At 46.4% G+C, this 22,315-nt stretch overlaps 1 protein-coding gene across 1 annotated transcript in view; it reads left to right on the forward strand.

Annotated features, from left to right (window-relative positions):
- The first annotated feature begins 13,920 nt into the window (after positions 1-13,920).
- HIPK2 (homeodomain interacting protein kinase 2) overlaps positions 13,921-22,315 on the forward strand; it is a 43,092-nt gene continuing 34,697 nt past the window's right edge. Inside the window, 1 exon segment of the mRNA XM_083180927.1 lies at positions 13,921-14,443. The gene's annotated coding sequence lies outside the window, so the exon portion shown is untranslated.

Genomic DNA, 22,315 nt, shown 5'->3' on the forward strand with positions numbered 1-22,315 from the left:
TGGCACTAAGTCTGTAGGTAGGCTCCTTTTTGGCACTACCACTGTAGGTAGGCTTCTTGTTGGCACTACCACTGTAGGTAGGCTCCTTGTTGGCACTACCACTGTAGGTAGGCTTCTTGTTGGCACTAAGGGGGTTATTCTGATTCACTTGGAAAGGCACAATCACTCTCTAATGGACAAAACCATGTGCACTGCAGGTGGGGCTGATGTAACATGTGCGGAGACATTTGGGTGGGGTTTGTACTTCAAACTGATATCTATATTGCAGTGTAAAAATAAAGCAGCCAGTATTTACCCTGCACAGAAACAATAAAACACCCAAATCTAACTCTCTCTGCACATGTTACATCAGCCCCACCTGCAGTGCAAATGGTTTTGTCCATTAGAGAGTGATTGTGCCTTTCCGAGTGAATCAGAATAACCCCCTTAGTCTGTAGATAGGCAACTTGTAGGCACTACGGCTGTAGGTATGCTCCTTGTTGACATTATAGCTGTAGGTAGGCTCCTTGCTGGCACCACGGCTTTAGGTATGCTCCTTGATGATGATCTACATGATCTATAGCTAGGCTCCTTATTGGCACTACATCTGTACATAGGCTCATTGTTGACACTTGTACTGTAGGTAGGCTCCTTGTTGGCACTACAGCTGTAGGTAGGCTCATTGTTGGCACTACAGCTGTAGGTAGGCTCATTGTTGGCACTACAGCTGTAGGTAGGCTCCTTGTTGACACTTGTCTGTAGGTAGGCTCCTTGTTGGAATAACATCTATAGATAGGACCCGTATTGAAACTATGTCTGAAGATAGGCCCTTTGTTAGCACTACGTCTATACATAGTCTCATTGTTGTCAGTACATCCATACATAGGCTCTTTATTGCTCCTGGTGGGCAGTACACATGTAGATAGGCTCCATCTTGGCAGTACATACGTATATACTGTAGGCTTCTTTTTGGCAGTACATATGTATATAGGATTCTTATTGGCAGTACATACGTACAGTATATAGGCTCCTTGTTGGCAGTAAATACGTATATAGGCTTCTTGTTGGCAGTACATACATACAGTATATAGGCTCCTTGTTGGCAGTACATACGTATATAGGATTCTTGTTGGCAGTACATACGTACAGTATATAGGCTCCTTGTTGGCAGTAAATACTTATATAGGCTCCTTGTTGGCAGTACATACGTACAGTATATAGGCTCCTTGTTGGCAGTACATACGTATATAGGATTCTTGTTGGCAGTACATATGTACAGTATATAGGCTCCTTGTTGGCAGTACATACATATATAGGATTCTTGTTGGCAGTACATACGTACAGTATATAGGCTCCTTGTTGGCAGTAAATAGGTATATAGTCTTCTTGTTGGCAGTACATACGTACAGTATATAGGCTCCTTGTTGGCAATACATACGTATATAGGATTCTTGTTGGCAGTACATACGTACAGTATATAGGCTCCTTGTTGGCAGTAAATAGGTATATAGTCTTCTTGTTGGCAGTACATACGTACATTATATAGGCTCCTTGTTGGCAGTACATACATATATAGGATTCTTGTTGGCATTGCATCTATAGACAGGCTCTTGTTGGCAGTACATCCATACATAGTCTCTTTATTGCTCCTGGTTGGCAGTACGCCTGTAGTTAGGCTCCATGTTAGTAGTACATATGTATATAGGCACCTGGTTGGCAGTACATCCATACATAGGTCCTTCTTGTCAGTCCTCCATAGATAGGCTCCTTGTTGCTCCTGGTTGGTAGTACATCCACATATATGTCCCTTGTTACTCCTTGTTAATGATACATCCATAGATAGATACTCCCCTTGTTGCTCCTGGTTGGTAGTACATCTATAGATAGATCCCTTGTAGCTCCTGGTTGGTAGTACATCCATAGGATGATCCCTTGTTGCTCCTGATTGGTAGTACATCCATAGGATGATCCCTTGTTGCTCCTGGTTGGTAGTACATCCATAGATAGGCTCCTTGTTGCTCCGGGTTGGTAGTACATTCATAGATAGGTCCCTTGTTGCTCTTGGTTGGTAGTACATCCATAGATAGGTCCCTTGTTGCTCCTGGTTGGTAGTACATCCATAGATAGATCCCTTGTTGCTCCTGGTTGGTAGTACATCCATAGATAGGTCCCTTGTTGCTCCTTGTTAGTGATACATCCATAGATAGATACTCCCCTTGTTGCTCCTGGTTGGCAGTACATCCATAGATAGGCTCCTTGTTGCTCCTGGTTGGTATTACATCCATAGATAGATCCCTTGTTGCTCCTGGTTGGTAGTACATCCATAGATAGGCTCCTTGTTGCTCCTGGTTGGTATTACATCCATATATAGGTCCCTTGTTGCTCCTGGTTGGTAGTACATCCATAGATAGGCTCCTTGTTGCTCCTGGTTGGTAGTACATCCATAGATAGGCTCCTTGTTGCTCCTGGTTGGTAGTACATCCATAGATAGGTCCCTTGTTGCTCCTGGTTGGTAGTACATCCATAGATAGGCCCCTTGTTGCTCCTGCTTGTTAGTGCATGGATAGATAGGCTCCTTGTTGCTCCGGGTTGGTAGTACATCCATAGATAGGCTCCTTGCTGCTCCTGGTTGTTAGTACATCGATAGATAGGCTCCTTGTTGCTCCTGGTTGGTAGTACATCCATAGATATGCTCCTTTTTGCTCCGGGTTGGAAGTACATCCATAGATAGGTCCCTTGTTGCTCCTGGTTGGTAGTGCATCCATAGATAGGCTCCTTGTTGCTCCTGGTTGTTAGTACATCGATAGATAGGCTCCTTGTTGCTCCTGGTTGTTAGTGCATGGATAGATAGGCTCCTTGTTGCTCCGGGTTGGTAGTACATCCATAGATAGGTTCCTTGTTGCTCCTGGTTGTTAGTACATCGATAGATAGGCTCCTTGTTGCTCCTGGTTGGTAGTACATCCATAGATAGGTCCCTTGTTGCTTCTGGTTGGTAGTACGTCCATAGATAGGTCCCTTGTTGCTCCTGGTTGGTAGTACATCCATAGATAGGCTCCTTGTGGCTCCTGGTTTGTAGTACATCCATAGATAGGCTCCTTGTTGCTCCTTGTTGGTAGTACATCAATAGATAGGTCCCTTGTTGCTCTTGGTTGGTAGTACATCCATTGTGGGGTCCCTTGTTGCTCCGGGTTGGTAGTATATCCATAGATAGGTCCCTTGTTGCTCCGGGTTGGTAGTACATCCATAGATAGGCTCCTTGTTGCTCCTGGTTGGTAGTACATCCATAGATAGGCTCCTTGTTGCTCCTGGTTGGTAGTACATCCATAGATAGGTCCCTTGTTGCTCCTGGTTGGTATTACATCCATAGATAGGTCCCTTGTTGCTCCTGGTTGGTAGTACATCCATTGTGGGGTCCCTTGTTGCTCCGGGTTGGTAGTACATCCATAGATATACTCCTTGTTGCTCCTGGTTGGTAGTACATCCATAGATAGGCTCCTTGTTGCTCCTGGTTGGTAGTACATCCATAGATAGGCTCCTTGTTGCTCCTGGTTGATAGTACATCCATAGATAGGTCCCTTGTTGTCCTGGTTGGTAGTACATCCATAGATAGGTCCCTTGTTGTCCTGATTGGTAGTACATCCATAGATAGGTCCCTTGTTGTCCTGGTTGGTAGTACATCCATAGATAGGTCCCTTGTTGCCCTGGTTGGTAGTTCATCCATAGATAGGCTCCTTGTTGCTCCTGGTTGGTAGTACATCCATAGATAGGTCCCTTGTTGCTCCTGGTTGGTAGTACATCCATAGATAGGTACCTTGTTGTCCTGGTTGGTAGTACATCCATAGATAGGTCCCTTGTTGTCCTGGTTGCTAGAACATCCATAGTGGGGTCCCTTGTTGCTCCTAGTTGGTAGTACATCCATAGACAGGCTCCTTGTTGCTCCTGGTTGGTAGTACATCCATGGATAGGTCCCTTGTTGTCCTGGTTGGTAGTACATCCATAGATAGGTCCCTTGTTGTCCTGGTTGCTAGAACATCCATAGTGGGGTCCCTTGTTGCTCCTGGTTGGTAGTACATCCATAGATAGGCTCCTTGTTGCTACTGGTTGGTAGTACAACCATAGATAGGTCCCTTGTTGCTCTTGGTTGGTAGTACATCCATAGATAGGTCCCTTGTTGCTCCTGGTTGGTAGTACATCCATAGATAGATCCCTTGTTGCTCCTGGATGGTAGTACATCCATAGATAGGTCCCTTGTTGCTCCTTGTTAGTGATACATCCATAGATAGATACTCCCCTTGTTGCTCCTGGTTGGCAGTACATCCATAGATAGGCTCCTTGTTGCTCCTGGTTGGTATTACATCCATAGATAGATCCCTTGTTGCTCCTGGTTGGTAGTACATCCATAGATAGGCTCCTTGTTGCTCCTGGTTGGTAGTACATCCATATATAGGTCCCTTGTTGCTCCTGGTTGGTAGTACATCCATATATAGGTCCCTTGTTGCTCCTGGTTGGTAGTACATCCATAGATAGGGCCCTTGTTGTCCTGGTTGGTAGTACATCCATAGATAGATCCCTTGTTGCTCCTGGTTGGTAGTACATCCATAGATAGGCTCCTTGTTGCTCCTGGTTGGTATTACATCCATAGTGGGGTCCCTTGTTGCTCCTGTTTGGTAGTACATCCATAGATAGGCTCCTTGTTGCTCCTGGTTGGTAGTACATCCATAGATAGGTCCCTTGTTGCTCCTGGTTGGTAGTACATCCATAGATAGGTACCTTGTTGTCCTGGTTGGTAGTACATCCATAGTGGGGTCCCTTGTTGCTCCTAGTTGGTAGTACATCCATAGACAGGCTCCTTGTTGCTCCTGGTTGGTAGTACATCCATGGATAGGTCCCTTGTTGTCCTGGTTGGTAGTACATCCATAGATAGGTCCCTTGTTGTCCTGGTTGGTAGAACATCCATAGTGGGGTCCCTTGTTGCTCCTGGTTGGTAGTACATCCATAGATAGGCTCCTTGTTGGTACTGGTTGGTAGTACAACCATAGATAGGTCCCTTGTTGCTCTTGGTTGGTAGTACATCCATAGATAGGTCCCTTGTTGCTCCTGGTTGGTAGTACATCCATAGATAGATCCCTTGTTGCTCCTGGTTGGTAGTACATCCATAGATAGGTCCCTTGTTGCTCCTTGTTAGTGATACATCCATAGATAGATACTCCCCTTGTTGCTCCTGGTTGGCAGTACATCCATAGATAGATCCCTTGTTGCTCCTGGTTGGTTGTACATCCATAGATAGATCCCTTGTTGCTCCTGGTTGTTAGTACATCCCTGGATAGGTCCCTTGTTGCTCCTGGTTGGTAGTACATCCATATATAGGTCCCTTGTTGCTCCTGGTTGGTAGTACATCCATAGATAGGCTCTTTGTTGCTCCTGGTTGGTAGTACATCCATAGATAGGCTCCTTGTTGCTCCTGGTTGGTAGTACATCCATATATAGGTCCCTTGTTGCTCCTGGTTGGTAGTACATCCATAAATAGGCCCCTTGTTGCTCCTGCTTGTTAGTGCATGGATAGATAGGCTCCTTGTTGCTCCGGGTTGGCAGTACATCCATAGATAGGCTCCTTGCTGCTCCTGGTTGTTAGTACATCGAAAGATAGGCTCCTTGTTGCTCCTGGTTGGTAGTACATCCATAGATAGGCTCCTTGTTGCTCCTGGTTGGTAGTACATCCATAGATAGGCTCCTTATTGCTCCTGGTTGGTAGTACATCCATAGATAGGCTCCTTATTGCTCCTTGTTGGTGATATTGGTGAACTTCTGAAGGAAGCCTGCAATCATGTCCCTGCTCATGATAGCTGATAGTGTGTTGTCATTGGTTGACTCCTCCAAGTTCCTAGGCTTTAAAATTTCCCAAGACTTCAAATGGGGGTCCAACATAGGCTCCATCGCCAAGAAGGCAAAGCAACGGTTGTTCTTCCTGAGGCAACTGAGGAAATTCTACGTCCAGCAGAAGCTGTTGCTCATTTTCTACTCAGCCATTATGCACTCAATTACTAGCGAGAGTGACAGATGGAGGCTACAAAAGGGTGGTGAGGATGGCAGAAATGATCGTTGGGGCCGATCTCCCCTCTGTGCAGGAACTGTGCAGGTGCTATAGGGCCATTCCTGCTAAATCAACGAGAACCATTAAATGCTTTTTCCCACAAGCAGTCTGAACAAAGTCTAGTATGACTGAACTAACTCGCTGTGATGTAAATCGAGTACACTGCGTCCCTTGCAGTAATGTATGTTGTGAATTCTCCCATCATGTCCTTACTTGGCTGATGCGAAGTAAACCGTAACCAAATTCCTAGTATACACGAGTATCCCTGGCCAAGAAAGCTGATTCTGATACATCCATAGAGAGACCATTTGTTGGCGATATTGATGAGGATTGTGTCTCTGCTGACAACCTATCTTAGTCATTGCTGTTTCCATTTCCAGTGCCCTGATGGTGACTTCTGGGGAATCTCATAGTGGTCGCAGCTATTGCCACGTCTTCTATGGACATAGTGACCACGTATTACGTAGTCCATGCAGAAAAGGTAATTGTGAAGGGTGGGCTAGGATCAGGCCGGGGAAGGGGGGGGGGGCGTGTTAGGATAAGTCATCCGTGGGAGTTAAGGTTGGGCTGTGGGGAGGGGGTTAGGGTTGGGATGATAGGGAGAGGGTTAAGGGAGGAAGGGTTAACTTTAGTGGCCTATTTATAATGGGTGCAGACAGTTTTGTAGTCCAGTGGCAGCGGCAGGAACGCTGCCGAAATCGACAGAAAATTGTGTGGCAGCCATTTTTTTCCTATGAACTGCTCATGCTATTCAGCAGCCGCGGCCCAGCAAAATGCTGCTACAAGCTCCAGCCTCCCAGCCGCCGCCACTCGGACGGACCCCGCTACCCGCCGCCACCACCAGATGACCGGACCCTGCTGAACAGCCCCCCGTCGCACAGGGAAGGAGGTCCCAGGTCGGGTGGTGGGGCGGCCAGCAGATCCGACAGCGCATCGGACATGAGGGGACATCAAACTGAGCCGATTTGGGATTATTTCACGGCCCGATTCGTCGTAATCGTCCGAAATCGTCCCAAATCAATGGAGACTTTTAGTCTGATGAGTCATATCATTTTGTATGGTTAGCTCAGTTGGCGTAGTGGTTAGCATCACTGCCTCACAGGGCTGTGGTATTGGCTTACATTCCCTAACTGTGTGAACTTTGTATGTTACTACAAGTTACCTCCGAGTGCTCCGGTTTCCTAGCCACAATCAAAATCATATCGATAATCCTGGTAGATTAAGGGATAAAAAAATAAAATAAAAAAAAGAACCTTCACGTGTGTGTGTGTGTGTGTGTGTGTGTGCGTGAATGTGTGCGTGAGTATGTGCGTGTGTGGGGTAAGGACTATGGGGGTTATTCTAGTTCATTCTTTCTGACAAAATTCTTCTTAGATGGACAAAACCATGTGCACTGCGGGTGGGGCAGATGTAACTTGTGCAGAGAGAATTAGATTTGGGTGGGGTTTTTCTTCAAAGTGAGATCTATATTGCAGTGTAAAATCATGCAGTCAGTATTTTCCCTGCACAGAAACAAAAAAACTTACCCAAATCTAATTCTCTCTGCACATGTTACATCTGCCCCCCTGCAGTGCACATGGTTTTGTCCATCTATGTCCATCTAAGAAGGATTTTGTCAGAAAGAATTAACTAGAATAAACCCCTATAAGACCCAATTCAGAGTTGTATGCTAATGCTGAACTCTGAATGTGGGTGGCACATACTGTAGGTCAGGCATGTCCAAACTATGGCCCTCCAGCTGTTGTGAAACTACAAGTCCCATCATGCCTTGCCACAGTTTTGCTATTAGGGAATGCTAAAACTCTGGCAAGGCATGGTGGGATGTGTAGTTTCACCAGAGCTGGAGGCCACAGTTTGGACATGCCTGTTGTAGATTGTAAATTCCACTGGGGCTGGGACTGATGTGAGTGACCAAATGTACTCTATGGGGGAAATGTATCGCACCTTGGAGAGTAGGGTGACCAATCCAGGATTTGGCCACAAAATCACCAGGATTTCAGACGCTGCCCAGCTGTTCCCGACCTGGTGTGCGGCTGTATGCCGCACCGCTGCCCTGCGCGCTACGCTGCCACCCTCCTACCCGCTCAGTGTGGCACCTCTGCACTGCTCCGCGTCTGCATCGCCTGCCCCGCTCCCCAGCCGCACTACTCGCCGCACCATCCATGAGGTTAAGTGTGCGGCAGTCATCCCGGGAATTAGCATTTTCCAATCTTGAATCCTCGGATTTAAAAAATGCCCCTGGATTGGCATCGCTTTGACCTTTCAATCCTGACGACCTAATGCATGTCCACCGCGCCGGTTTGACCTTCTGGCTGTCGACCTTTTCATTGTCGATCATTTGATCCACACCCATTATCTATCCCCACTTTATCTCTCTCCAAAGTTTGATACATTCCCCTATATGGGGGTTATTCTAATTCGTTTGGTTCCCCCGTGCGTTCGCATGGGGGATCGATGTTTTGCGCCTGCGCAGATGCATTTTTGCGCATGTCCAGATGCAGGGTGCATGCGGCCACGGTGAACAGAGTGCTTGTCGCACCTTAGATATACGTGCACCCTCCACATCATTCGATGGTCAGCAACCATCGGATGATGTGGGTGTTTCCCGGTGTGCGAGGAGGAGGGGGGCCTGCCTGCGCTTGGCGGTGTCTGGGGGACTCTCAAGGCTGCGAATTCGCAGCCTCTGGAGTCAACCAGAATAAGGGCCTATGTAATAATGTGTGCGCTATAGAAATAACTGTTAACAAATAAACAATAAATACATTTGATTTGTATTCTGATCCCCTGAATATACAGAGATTATATAAGATGATAATAATAATAAAAATAACAATAATCATCATCCATAATAATATTAATTTCTAATAACAATAAAGATAATAATAATAATAATAACAACAGGCAGGACAGCAGCATAGTAATTATAATAAGACCCGCAACACTCGGGATGACGGAACTGGAGTGCACCCTATTGCGGCAGGCCTGGCACACGGTGGGCGCGTATAAAACGGTCCCCACGCTCTGTATAAGTGCCCCATGTTTCTGCCAATCACTTTTCAGTGTCTTGTTTTCTTTTGCGTTATTCCTGTCTGCAGGTTTTTCTGTAATTGAGTCCTGTCCCCTCCCCCACCCAATATGTTACTGCAGGGACAGACTGCTGGTAGGGGATTAATGGGGGTCTCTGAGTCCGGGCACATGGAGTGCAGCCGCTGGGAGGGATGAAAGCAATCTGTAAATATTTAGATCTGTTTTGTTCTATTGTTGGCGAAATGTGAATTTCCTGAGCGAGGGTCCAGCGGAGAATCCGTGTTATCCCGATGCCGGCTGCCGATTGGTGGAGCTGGGAACAGCTCAGGGTATTTAAATGACTAAAATATTCTGGTCGCTGCAATAAGCTCTGCTCCAGCTGCACCCCACCCTTGGGAGGCTACTGAGCAGTTACTATGGACAGCAGTATTATGGGGGGGGGATAGTAGTCTGAAGTCTGAACCAGCCATTTTTGGATCTGTTCCATACTGGACTGCCAGCACCTGCGCTGGGCGTTCAAACACAGAGAAGCTTTCCGGTGACCCAGGCAATGTAATCGTGGCCGCCATATTGTAAGTGCGGCTCCGCGGATCAGCCCCTAAGGTTATTCCTCACGGACAGGGGGCTCTGGTTTGGCGCAGTGTTGGGACCTGCTCTCCCGTGTGGGGAGATTACGCATGAGATTCTGAGTGAGCCCCGCCCCTTCGCACAGTGAGGCGCACACATCCTGCCACTAATATTAGGGGGGGTTTGAGATCCCGTTACTCCTACAATTAGAGGAATAGATCCAGATTAATGGCTAAACCCACTTTCAACAAAGTGAACCCTAACTTCAGAGGTGTAACTAGACAACCCCTACACCCCCTGAAAAGTTCAGGCGCCCGGCGCCCCTCATCTCATGGCACCTGGTCATTGCCTGTCCCACCACCGTCGCCATCCTGTAGCAGGGATTCCACTCATTGTCAGCCCCCCCCCAGACCGCTGCCAATGGCTCCACCACCCACCTCCCAAAATGGCTCCACCAGACCACCACCACCTCCTTTTCCAGCATCCTTAACAACTGTCTCCTGTGAGGCAGCAGCCATTTTTGGAGGGACATTTTCAATGAGGGAAGGTGCAACGGGATTGCAGACAAGTATTCTGCAGGTCACAGTAGTGGTGTAACAATAGCCCCACAGCGCCCACAGTTACCCAGTGCCACCAAGCCACCATGGGGTCCGCAGGGACTATTGTGACGCCACTGCCTTAAGGTGCCCATACACGCTCCGATGCGGCGGGTCCGATGTGTGCTTTGCGGTGCGCGCTCCCGCGGCATCTCATCGTACAGTACAAAAAGTATGTGCTGCACATACTTTTTGTACTTGCTTTTTCATCGCATCACATCGCATTGCATGCACAAGGCATGCGATGCGCGCTATTTAAGCACAAAATGGACGCCCGCATCGGAGCATGTTTGGGCACCTTTACTCATATCCTATTTGTGAGCAGAGGAGTAACTTTGGGAGGCAATGGAGTCATCGGCCGTCTGACTCCTGCTGCCAAAGGGGCACCTCTCCTCCCCTGTGAGTTTGAATCAGTTCATTTAAATCCATTGATATCGCTTCTGTGGCTGACTCTCCCTCCTAGTAGGACCATAGATATCACACTCTTTATTTGAAACATAATATACATACATACATTACATATAAATACATACATACATACATACATTACATACATACATACATACATTACATAAATACATACATACATGAATACATATATTTATATTAGGTGCTGTGTGTGTGAGGGGGGGGGGGGGGCACCAATATGTATCTTATTTATCTTACCTCCGGGCAACTGGGATGAGCTTACACCACTATCTGTGAGTACTTTATAAGTCCACTTGTCAGTAGAGTGAGTACAGACTTACCTGCCCTGAAGACGTCCTTTGGCGCCGGGCCATGATTTCCTATCCGCAGCTGGCCTCCAACATCGATGGATTTCACCCCAGTGTCTCAAATAATTTATTTAGGTGCAATGATGTGAGCCAGGAGACACATCTGGGGATTCAGCCTGACAGAAGCCATTGGGTACTTACTGTGTATCAGATAAGGGTAAGATTTTGTTCCCTCCAGTAAAACGCTTTAGTCACATTACTTGGCGCTACCTCTGGGCCCTCAGTTTAATAATCACATTCTGGATTGACATCTAATTTATGGAAGCATTTATTAAACTCACTTAACTTCAATACCAACCCTATATTAGGGGTGGGTTTGGGTGGTAAGTGCTCGATGAGGGCACCTGACTGTTTTGTAATGGGGTGCACACATTTTGGAGCTGTTCCCAGGGGTTCTGCTAGAGACTGCTAGCCCACAGTGCCACCAGAGAGAGGTTAGAACCACATGAAGATACTGTCCTCAAACATAACGGTGGGTGAAAGGGATTCTGACGAAAAAAATGAACCTCAGTTTATACACGGTCAAATTAATTCCCCCCAAAATACTGTTTATTTCCCCAATTTACTGAATATGGGATAATTCATGGAAGTATGGAATAATGGGGGCGATTCTGGTTCACAAGTAGTGAACCGAATTCGACCCCTGACCCTCTGCGCATGTGCAAACTCACTGGTGTTGCTCACTCAATGGGCAGAACGCAGAGGTGAGGAAGGGAAAGGGGCGGCCGAGGGTGGTGCTGGTGGCGCTGGGCCATGGGGACGCAGAGTAACGACCCTGGACATTAATGTACACATTGGTGTTTTTATACACTGGATACTGTATGGAATACAGTAATAATACCTAACGCTATAAATGGTCTATATTATAGGCTGTATCACACATTTAAATAATATAAATCAGTGGTCAGGAAAAGGTTACACATCCCATAATAAATACACTAACATAATAGAACCAGTACTGCACTTTCTAAGCTCACATCCTCCCACCTCATGGTAAGGCACCTGTCTCTTCTCCCTGGCAGCTGCTCTCTGGTCCAGTGCACTGATTGAGGACTCAGAGCCACATACACAGCAAAATCGGAAGAAGCTGCTACCACTGGGCACTGGGGGCGGGGTTCACAGGGCGGCGTCACAGAGACTCAGTAGGCTGTGAGCTTTGCAGCTTACCTCCGTCAATTCCAGCTCGTTTACATGATTATCCGGTACCAGCGGGAGAAGCCAACATCCGCTTTCCTCCTGACGTTCTCCGTCCACACAAAGATGGCGGACAGTGGCCTTTGTGGGTTCAGTGCGCTGTGGGGCGGCTTTGTAACATATTACAAAATATGTGCCTATGTGCAAAACCAGTAACCGCTGTGGGCACAATGAGCCTTTTATTTATTTTTACATATTTTCATTAGGATTTTATGGAAAATTTTACAGCGCAAATGGGGCCATAAAATGTAACGCATCAAACACTACACAATAAGCTGTCAAAACAGACACCAGCAAATATGTATATTTCTATGGGCTGGGGGGATGAGAAGGCGACATTGTCATCCCAAAAACACCTTCACAACAACAAAGATATCACCAGTTCTTTAGAATACAATAGATTAAATTCATTTAAATAAAGGTTAAATGTGTGTTATACCCCATTCTCACTGCCGAAAAAACCCGGGTTTTTGCCAGGGCAAGCAGTAATTTCCCGTGTCCTGTCTCAGTGTGAAAGGGTCTTTGTGAAACTCCTGGGTGTTATGCCCTGGGAATTACACACTGGTTTTTTGCAGGGTTTTTCCTGGGTAATACATGGGTGTATGGCAGTGTGAACAGGCTAGACCCGGGTTTTTCCTCACAAAATGCAAAAAAGGAAGTTCATTGCATTGCTCAAAGCTGCTTTTTTAAACAGCCAATCAAAGATACTTTTTAAACATCCAATCAAAGCTGCTCTTAGATGCCACACACTTGATGACAGGCATACCAGGGGAAGCAGTGTGAACGGGGCAGACACGGGAATTTCCCGGGTCTAAGGGGGTCTGTAGAGCTGAGATGCTCTATGCCCCGCCAAAAACACGGGAACAAAAACCTGGGATTTTGCAGGGGCGGTAATGAGAAAGCAGCATTAGATGAATGCGCAATTCAGCAATCACTCATCGTAAAACAAGACATAATATGCTGGCGATATATAAATTACTGTTATTAATACGTGTAAATAATGAGCATGCTCTGACTGCAATGTTACACCGCCACTTTAACGTTACGATGCGGCGCAGCCTATTTGTCATGCCGTTACGCCAGCTATAAGCATAATTGATTGAAAATTAGCAATGCACGTAGATCGCTAGACATCAGCGCCATTGAGGCGCTAGGCGCAAGAGTGCCGTCAGAAAGAATTGCGGAAAACTTTTAATATACGCCCATGATAATACAAGGGAGGGCAGTCGCAGTGCCCGCCCTAAAACTCCCGATTTCAAGGCGAAAGATCCGACCAAGTTGCGCCTGAATCGGGCGAAGATACGCCAGAATACGTAAAGTAGTTTCTTTATGTGCTTGGCATGGGGAAAAAAACAGGCGTTTGCATCTGTGAATGAGCCCCTATATATTTTTATGATGACATTGCTGTGTATATCTTAATCCAGCCCTGGCTGATATAATGTGACCATTATAGGAAAGGAAGGAATAGACATGTTACAAGGCAGGAATTGCAATGTGCAGATTCAGGGGAAGAGGGAATGCACAGGGGGGGGGTTATAAGATAAGGACCCCCCTCCCTCCCCTCACCGGCCCTGATTGAAATGTGTTGGTTAAACAGAAATCCCACACAATGTCCCCAGAAGAGGGAGGGGGGCCCGGGCAGCCCACAGGGCCCCCCTCCTCTGCAAGTCATCCATGAGATGGGTGGTTGATTGCTCTGTAGGAGCAGGAGAGAGAAAGAAAGACACAGAGAGCTCTCTCCCTCCTCCTCCCTCTCCCTCTTCTCTTCCTAAATTCAACTTTTTTCAGCTTGCCGGAAGATTGGGTGCAGGGGCTCTCTGCATGGGGGTGCAGTGGGGTGACCTCACAGGGGCTGCAGAGCTCTTCCTTCCCTGCAGTCTGGCTGCCAGGGTCTGGGGGTCACCCTAAGATCTCCCCTGCATTGCTCCCCCAGGTAGGCCCTGCATCCTCTGTGCTTATAGGGTGCAGTGCAGGAATGCACCGGGCATGGGGGTGCAGCTGGTGTCTGTCTGAGACCCCCCATGCAGAAGGACCCCCCCAGGATCCAGGGCTTAGCAGCCATCTCTGAGAGAGGACAGCACAGCAGGAGGCACCAGTATGGCAGCAGGGAGGCAGGGGGTGCTGCTGTGAGCCCCGGACCGCAGTGAGGATCTCATCCTGGGCACTGCCATGACGCTCCTCATCGCCTGCAACCGTGGCCCCTGTCTATGGAGGTAAGATAGGGGCTTCCCAGTTCTTGCCCAGCCCCCAATTGCACCCCCCCCCCCCATTAACCCTTGCAGCTCGCTCGGCAGGCTTCTGATCACCCTGGCACCTATCATGGAGTATGCCCCTTGCTGGGTGCCTGGCAGGGCTGATCAGATGGGTTCCCTGTCCCTGGTGGCATGGGGGGGGGGGGGGGGGGTGATGGGGTTAATGTAAACTGTGACTGACTTCTTTCCCTGGGTTACACAGAGGAAGGATGGGGTGGAGAGGGTCAGCTATTGTATGTGTTATCTGCAAGGAATAGAAGACAAAACTTGCTGCATAAACCCCCCCCCCCCCCTTCTTTTTTTTGCTGGGTGGCAAAAAATAATAATTAACCCTTAAATGTCCTGGATGGGGGAGGGGACTGCAGGCCCTGGGTGGATTGCAGGGGTCCTAGTGCTGCTGGTTATTCCTCTTTGATGTATTTGTGTTTTTTGTTACAATGTTGTTAGATTTATTATTCGAAGTTGCAGAGCACAGACCCCCCCCCCCACCTGTGCCCATAGCACGTTCTGTATGCCAGCCTGTCCCTATACACACTGTAATGGCAACCTCTAATCAGATGGAAGTTTGTTAACCCCCTCACTGCCAGCATGCACAGCATCGCTCAGCCTCCCCCTCTCCCTTATGTAGGGGAGTAAGGGGGGTGACTGGGGTGCACAGTGCAATCTCCCCTGTGCATCCCCTCTGGCTGCCTGGGGACTGCAGCAAGTTTCCCAGCGCAGGAAAAAAAAACGCAGACAAAGGTTGTTTTATTGTTAAAACTGCACCAAGATGTAACAGGGCCGCTTCTGTCTGTGCAGTCACACACTGGCTCACCGGGAGCAGCGGCCCCTGGCGGCCAGCCGGCGTCAGCGCACCCAGGGCCAGCAGCTGAAGGGAGCCTGCTAAAAAAAAAAAAAATCCCTTCAAAGCTATTCCTGGGAGCAAAATGGTCCTTTTGATAAGATAATAATTGGTGATGGCACTGTCTGCCAGTAGGGGGTAAGGAGGCTCCAGTGCATATTACTGTATATCATTCTGCAAGAGGTGCAAAATATATGTGTGTGTGTATGTTGTGTGTGTGTGTGTATGTGTATATATATATATATATATATATATATATATATATATATATATCATTGGCTTACACTACCTCTACTTGCCGTTTGGAGCAGAATAACCCCAAAGACTGACAGCTGAATATTGAATATATGACATTTTGATGCCTCTCATATGCACCTAAGGGGTTAAAATGAGCCGTCACTGAATAAAGATGACATTTCTTATCTACAGAACTGCATTGATATTGTTGCTACTTGCAACAAAGTATACACCTTTATGGTTGGTGCAAAATGGACGCCCTGGGCAGCAGAACTCCTGAGTGCTCTATGTACTAAGCTTCTGTGAGAGATAAAGTGATAACCAATCAGCTCCTAGCTGTCATTTTTCAAACGCATCCCGTAACACCGTCAGCTAGGAGCTGATTGTCTGGTACTTTATTGCTCTCCAAGGCTTAGTACATAGCCCCCCCAGTGTACTTTGCACCACAGGGCAGCGGCGGGCAGTGAGCGGGTTAACGCTGGCACCTCACATGGGTCTGAAGTTAAATACTTGTGTCCTTGGTGACATTCTCCTGCATGATCTCAGATTATGAATTAATCCTTATTAGGATAATTTCCAGAGAATGTGCGCTCTGCGTGTCAGGGCTGTTGTTATATTGGGGCCGCTTGGACAGGGGTGACCTTGGAAGTGGCAACAACGGTGTAATAAAGTGTCAGCTCTTCGGAGCAAGTTTTGTGACTTCCCCTAAATAATACCAGATGCGGAATCTGTTTAAAATGGAGCATTTACTAGACCGCAAAATACTTGGAATATATAGGAATTATGAAAAATGATCATTAATTTTTTTGACGGCGGTTGAATGTTGTTTCATTTGTTGATACATTCATGTTGCGCTGTTCTCCGTTTTATGTCCCGCAGCATTGTGTTTTATCTAAGCACATCACTGTTGGCCCAATACACGATCGCAGGAGCAAGAGGGGCCTACCGGTTGCCTTTATGCAGCCGAGGTGGCCATTTTGTAAGATGAACCCGTTTTCATATTATTGCATCTCACCAACATCCCCGCCAATGAGTAGCCACGCTCCGGCAGGAGTCCCAGTGGGGGCAACTATTTTGTGGAGTGAAACTATTTGGAGTGGGGCGGCTGGTGTGAGTTGTTAACATTTTCATGAATGTGGTTCAGGCCACAAAATGGCCGCCCTCCATTTCCTGCAGGTGGTGGCTGGACCAAACATTTTAAATACACACGCAGGCTTAAACCCCTTCTAAAATCATGTGCAGGGTCCCTTCATTTGGTAGGATATAGTTTTAAGCTTTTATTTGTCAGGAAACATTGGAAAGCCGTGGGCAGGGGGCGGCCATCTTGTTACACTACACATCTGAGGTAAATGATTGCATAAACAAGGATGTCGTTGAAACAATAACCACTATAAGAAAATACAGCAATGTCCTTGTTCTGGTGCAGAATTGCCGTGGCCGGTAATAGGAGGTTTCATTGTCTCTGTGTAATAAACAGGAGCCATTTCTCAGGTCAGCACCATAGTAACCAGCATTGCAGGATAAAAATAGGCTTTGTGCTGTATTGTCAGGAACCGGAATTAAATGCGTCGTCCTTTCAAGCCTTGTGGCAGCAATGCTTAAATAAAGATAGGGTTTAGATTTATTAAAATGTCTACAAAGGTAATCTGATTGGTTGTTATGGGCGCGCCATGTTTTATCTCCTTGGATATCAGAAATTAAATAATGTGAATTTTAGATTTATGCTTCTTCAGTTCTGAAATCACCCCCTTTATGCCTTTTCTTGTTTTTTTTTTACATTTTATTAAGGTAAAGTAGTTTTGTGACACTTTTCATTCCCAAAATTCTAATTTGTATCTTTTAAAACTGGAAAATGATGTTGATTTGTATGGTAAAATAATATGGTTTTGCAAAATACATTTTATTAATCCCTTTTATTTATTTAAGTTTGCTCCAAACCTAGTTACTTCTGCAAGCAGGCCAGGCAGTAAGGATTACCTTTTTTTTTCTTCATTTGCAGCTCTCTGTAGTGCTGCGGACACAATATTGAGTATTTCTTTATATAAACTTGCATTGTCACTTGTCAGGGGAAACGGGGGATTTGTAACTTGTTATTATCTATTATCTTCTAGAAGGTGCTAAATAAATAAGTAGATTTTGATTGGTTGCCGATAGCAACGTCCCACGTGACATATAACTCCCGTTTTAGTAATTCCCCCGTCAGTTCTACACAAGGCTGCAATGACAGAGTCCTTGCTTCTTTTTAGACTGGTAGAAAGTCTGCAGAATCTGTCTCCTTCACGATTTTTGCATAGACTGACTGGCTCCTGAGAGGAGCTTGCAATAAAGTACTTATTCATTGTAATGACGAGGGAATGGAGTCCTCGGTGAGGGGCTAAAATATAGTTGTCAGGAACAGAGTTCATTAAGAAGTGTCCTGTTGAAGTAATGTCAGCCTCCGTTCCTGATTTCTGATGCAGTAGTATTATTATTGATGTTCCCCATTAGAATGTAAGCTCTGACGAGCAGGGCCCTCCCCCCTCTTATGCTTTTCCTTCTCTTACTTAAGGCCCCCCATACACTAGTCTGACTTGTCTGAAGGGCAAGTCGAACGTGGTTTTTCCTTGAACTCCCCGGCAGCTCTTTGGGAGGGCTTCCGTACGACTTGGCACTGGATGTTCCACTTTTTACATGCGATAAATCTGGATTTATGTGCATTGCAAGGTGCTGCCGAACCCTTTATAAATACAGGATAATATTTATATTGATTTATAAGGCACCGCAGTTCCGGACAGTGGGCGGATGTACCATATACAGCGGCCGTGTATGAGTAAAGCTGGGTGCCTGCTCCGATCCTGCCATCAAGGAAACCCTTCCCAGTGTGACAATGCGCGTCATTGGCCAAATTCTACATGTCTGTGGCCTGTTAGTGCCACTGTAACATCTGTAAACCATTCATCCACCGACTCAGATCGGACTATAATCATGTCGTGTGTCTCTTTATTGGGGTAGTAGGGAAACTTTGGGCATCAATATTTTTAATTCACAAAAAAAAATTAAATAACCCTAGTACCACTTTTGTACGCGTTTCGCCTCAGGTCAGTGGGTACTTGCGAAACGTGTTCTTCCACTTCAGAGTCAGCTCTTTTCCCCCGGCCAGAGTGCATCCTGTTCCCGCTGCAGGATTTTAGGATTTATGGACCTGTTTGCTGGGTTTGGGGTGGGTGTGGGTTTTCATAGCGGGCTGTGCACAGAACAATGCAATGTATCCACAGAGCTTGTTGACAGTAGAATTAGCTCCTCTATAGTCCTGTCCCGGATGTGTGAAGGGGTTAAACTGCTGCCATCTGTCCCGAATGTTTAGTTAATGCTCTAGCAGGGTAGGGTGGGGGGTGTATAATTCCCTCTGGAGCTGGCTTCTGACCTGGAGACAAGACTGACAAGGGATCATCAATCACATCACAACACAGAAGCATTCAATTCAGGCTTCCACACCCTGTTATCAGGGGCCAGTGGTGCCTACATTAAGGAGCGTAGAGGCGGCCATGTTTTTGAAGCCAGGGTTCAGGGAGTCTCCCCAGAGTCTGTCTATAGCTCATCTGAGGTTATCTGTAATGTAAAAATGGCTGCTTCCAGCCCTATTGCTCCTAACTGGTGCTCTTATGAAGCCTCACCCATCTTTATGGTATAATTACTATAAATGTTTTGTACATTCTTGTTAATACACTAGGGCAGCACGAATGATGGTTAGCATTACTGCCTCACAGCACTTAGGTCATGGGTTCGATTCCCACCAAGGCTTAAACTGTGTGGAGTTTGTATATTCTCCCCGTGCTTTCGTGGGGTTACTCCGGTTTCCTCCCACAATCCAAAAATATACAGGTAGGTTAATTGGCTCCAGGCAAAAATTAACCCTAGAATGTCTGTGTGTGCGTGTACATGTGGTAGGAAATATAGATTGTAAGCTCCACTGGGGCAGGGACTGTTATGAGTGTTAAAATATTCTCTGTAAAGCACCAAAGTCGGCAGCCGGCGCTGTTTTACTTAAGAAGCCTCCTGCAGCTTTTGCGTAACCTCTGATTTACTGTGTAGAAGTTATTTATCAGTTTCACGCTTTTTGGCAATTCCTTTAATGTCATGCCCCCCCCCCCCCCCCCCCCCCCCAATTACTGATGAATATGATACATCATTATGATGGCTTTTAATTATGCACATACAGAAGAATTATGTTTAATAATCAGTGGATTTAATTAATCCTCTTTATTCGGCTTTTGATAATATTGTTCTGGTGATTCGATAATCCGTAGAGATAAAATAATCCCTTCGTATTGGCTTTATAGAGATTGGGATGTGGGCCGTGGAATTCTGTAACATCAATTAGGAAATACATTTTTGAGACCACCCCGGCCCGAACCACCTCCAATAAGCAATGCTCTGTTCTGTGCATCGGACGCATGTCGGCCCTTCGCACATGCAGCTGTACGGCCATTACTGGGCGGGGACGGGGGATACATATGCCCTGGCCAGGTGCACGGAGGATACGCAGTGAACCAATCAGCATCATGACCGGGTGATCCGGGTGGATCCTATGATGTCACCATAGCGGTGTGGTTGGGAGGTAGATCTTGTGTTGATGACATCGCCCGGCTAGCTGCTGACACTGGCAGTTATCGGAAATCCGGTGATGTCACCTGTATCCGGTCAATAGGTCGACATGGCAGTAGTTGACATAAGAAAAGTTTGACAATTTTTATGTTTTGTTTTTTTACTTTTCATACTTCACATTCCACATGGACTCTGGGAACAGAGCTTGGCGAGGGGACCCGGGACACTAATTTGGGGTCCATGTGATGAAATCTACAAACGCCAATAAAAATAAATAAATGAAAATTTCATGTAGACCTTTTGCTTGTGTTGGCTATGCGGCTAATGTACAGGCAGTGTGTGTGTGTGTGTGTACTGTATATCAGGCTACTGTACAGGCAGTGTGTGTGTGTGTACTGTACTGTATATCAGGCTACTGTACAGGTGGTGTGTAAGGATGCTGTATATCCGGCTACTGTACAGGCGGAGTGTATATATGCTGTATATTCATATACAGCATACACTACTGTACTGCCAGTGTGTACGTATACAGTATTTCCGGCTAATGTACAGGTGGTGTGTGTGTGTGTGTTTGTGTATACTGTATATGAGGCTACTGTACAGGAGGTGTGTACGGATGCAGTATATTTGGCTACTGTACAGGCGGAGTGTATGTATGCTGTATATCCGGCTACTGTACAGGCGGTGTGTACATATACTGTATAGCAGGCTACTTTACAGGTGGTGTGTATGTATGCCGTATATCTGACTACTGTACAGGCGGTTTGTGCGTATACTGTATATCTGGCTATGGTGCGTGTATGTATACTGTATACATCGATACTGTACAAGCGGTGTGTATGTATACTGTACAGGCGGAGTGTATGTATGCTGTGTATCCGGCTACTGTATACTGTATGTATACTGTATATCTGGCTACTTTACAGGTGATGTGTATGTATGCTGTATAGGCGGCCAGTGTAAAGGCAGTGTATATGTATACTGTATATGCGGCTACTGTAAAGGCAGTATGTATACTGTATATCTGGCTACTTTACAGGTGGTGTGTATGTATGCTGTATATCCGGGTACTGTACAGGCAGTGTGTATGCATGCTGTATATCCGGGTACTGTACAGGCGGTGTGTTTGTATGCTGTATCTCCAGCGACTGTACAGGCGGTGTGTATTTATACATTATATCAGGCTACTTTACAGGTGGTATGTATGCTGTATATCCGGCTACTGTGCAGGCAGTGTGTATGTATACTGTATATCCGGCTACTGTAGAGGCAGTGTGTATGTATACTGTATATCCGGCTACTTTACAGGTGGGGTGTACATATCCAACTTCTTTACAGGTGGTGTGTATGTATGCTGTATATCCGGCTACTGTACAGGCAGTGTGTATGTATACTGTATATCCGGCTACTTTACAGGTGGGGTGTACATATGCTGTATATCCGGCTACTGAACAGATGGTGTGTATGTATGCTGTATATGTGGTTACTGTACAGGCTGTGTGTACCTATGCTCTATATCCGGATACTGTACAGGCGGTGTGTACCGATATTGTACATCCAGCTACTGTACAGGCAGTGTATATGTATACTGTATATTCGGCTACTCTACAGGCAGAATGTATGTATGCTGTATATCTGGCTACTGTACAGGCAGTGTGTACGTATTCTATATATCCAGCTACTGTACAGGTGGTGTGTATGTATGCTGTATATCTGGCTACTGTAAAGGCGGTGTGTATGTATGCTGTATATCCAGTGGTGAGGGTTTATTCTATATATCTGGCTACTCTACAGGTGGTGTGTACGGATGCTGTATATCCGGCTACTATACAGGAGGTGTGTACAGATGCTGTATATCCGGCTACTGTACAGGTGGTGTGTACGGATGCTGTATATCCCCGGTTACTGTACAGGAGGTGTGTACGGATGCTGTATATGCAGCTATTGTACAGGTAGGGTCTACATATGCTGTATATCTGGGTACTGTACAGGTGGTATGTACGGATACTCTATATTTGTTTACTGTACAGGTGGTGTGTACCTATGCTATATATGTGGCTACTGTACAGGGGGGTGTACATATGCTGTATATCTGGGTACTGTACAGGTGGTATGTACGGATACTCTATATTTGTTTACTGTACAGGTGGTGTGTACCTATGCTATATATG

Source organism: Crinia signifera, chromosome 4 (genome assembly GCF_055691185.1).
Source record: "Crinia signifera chromosome 4, ASM5569118v1, whole genome shotgun sequence".
Taxonomy (NCBI): Eukaryota; Metazoa; Chordata; class Amphibia; order Anura; family Myobatrachidae; genus Crinia; species Crinia signifera.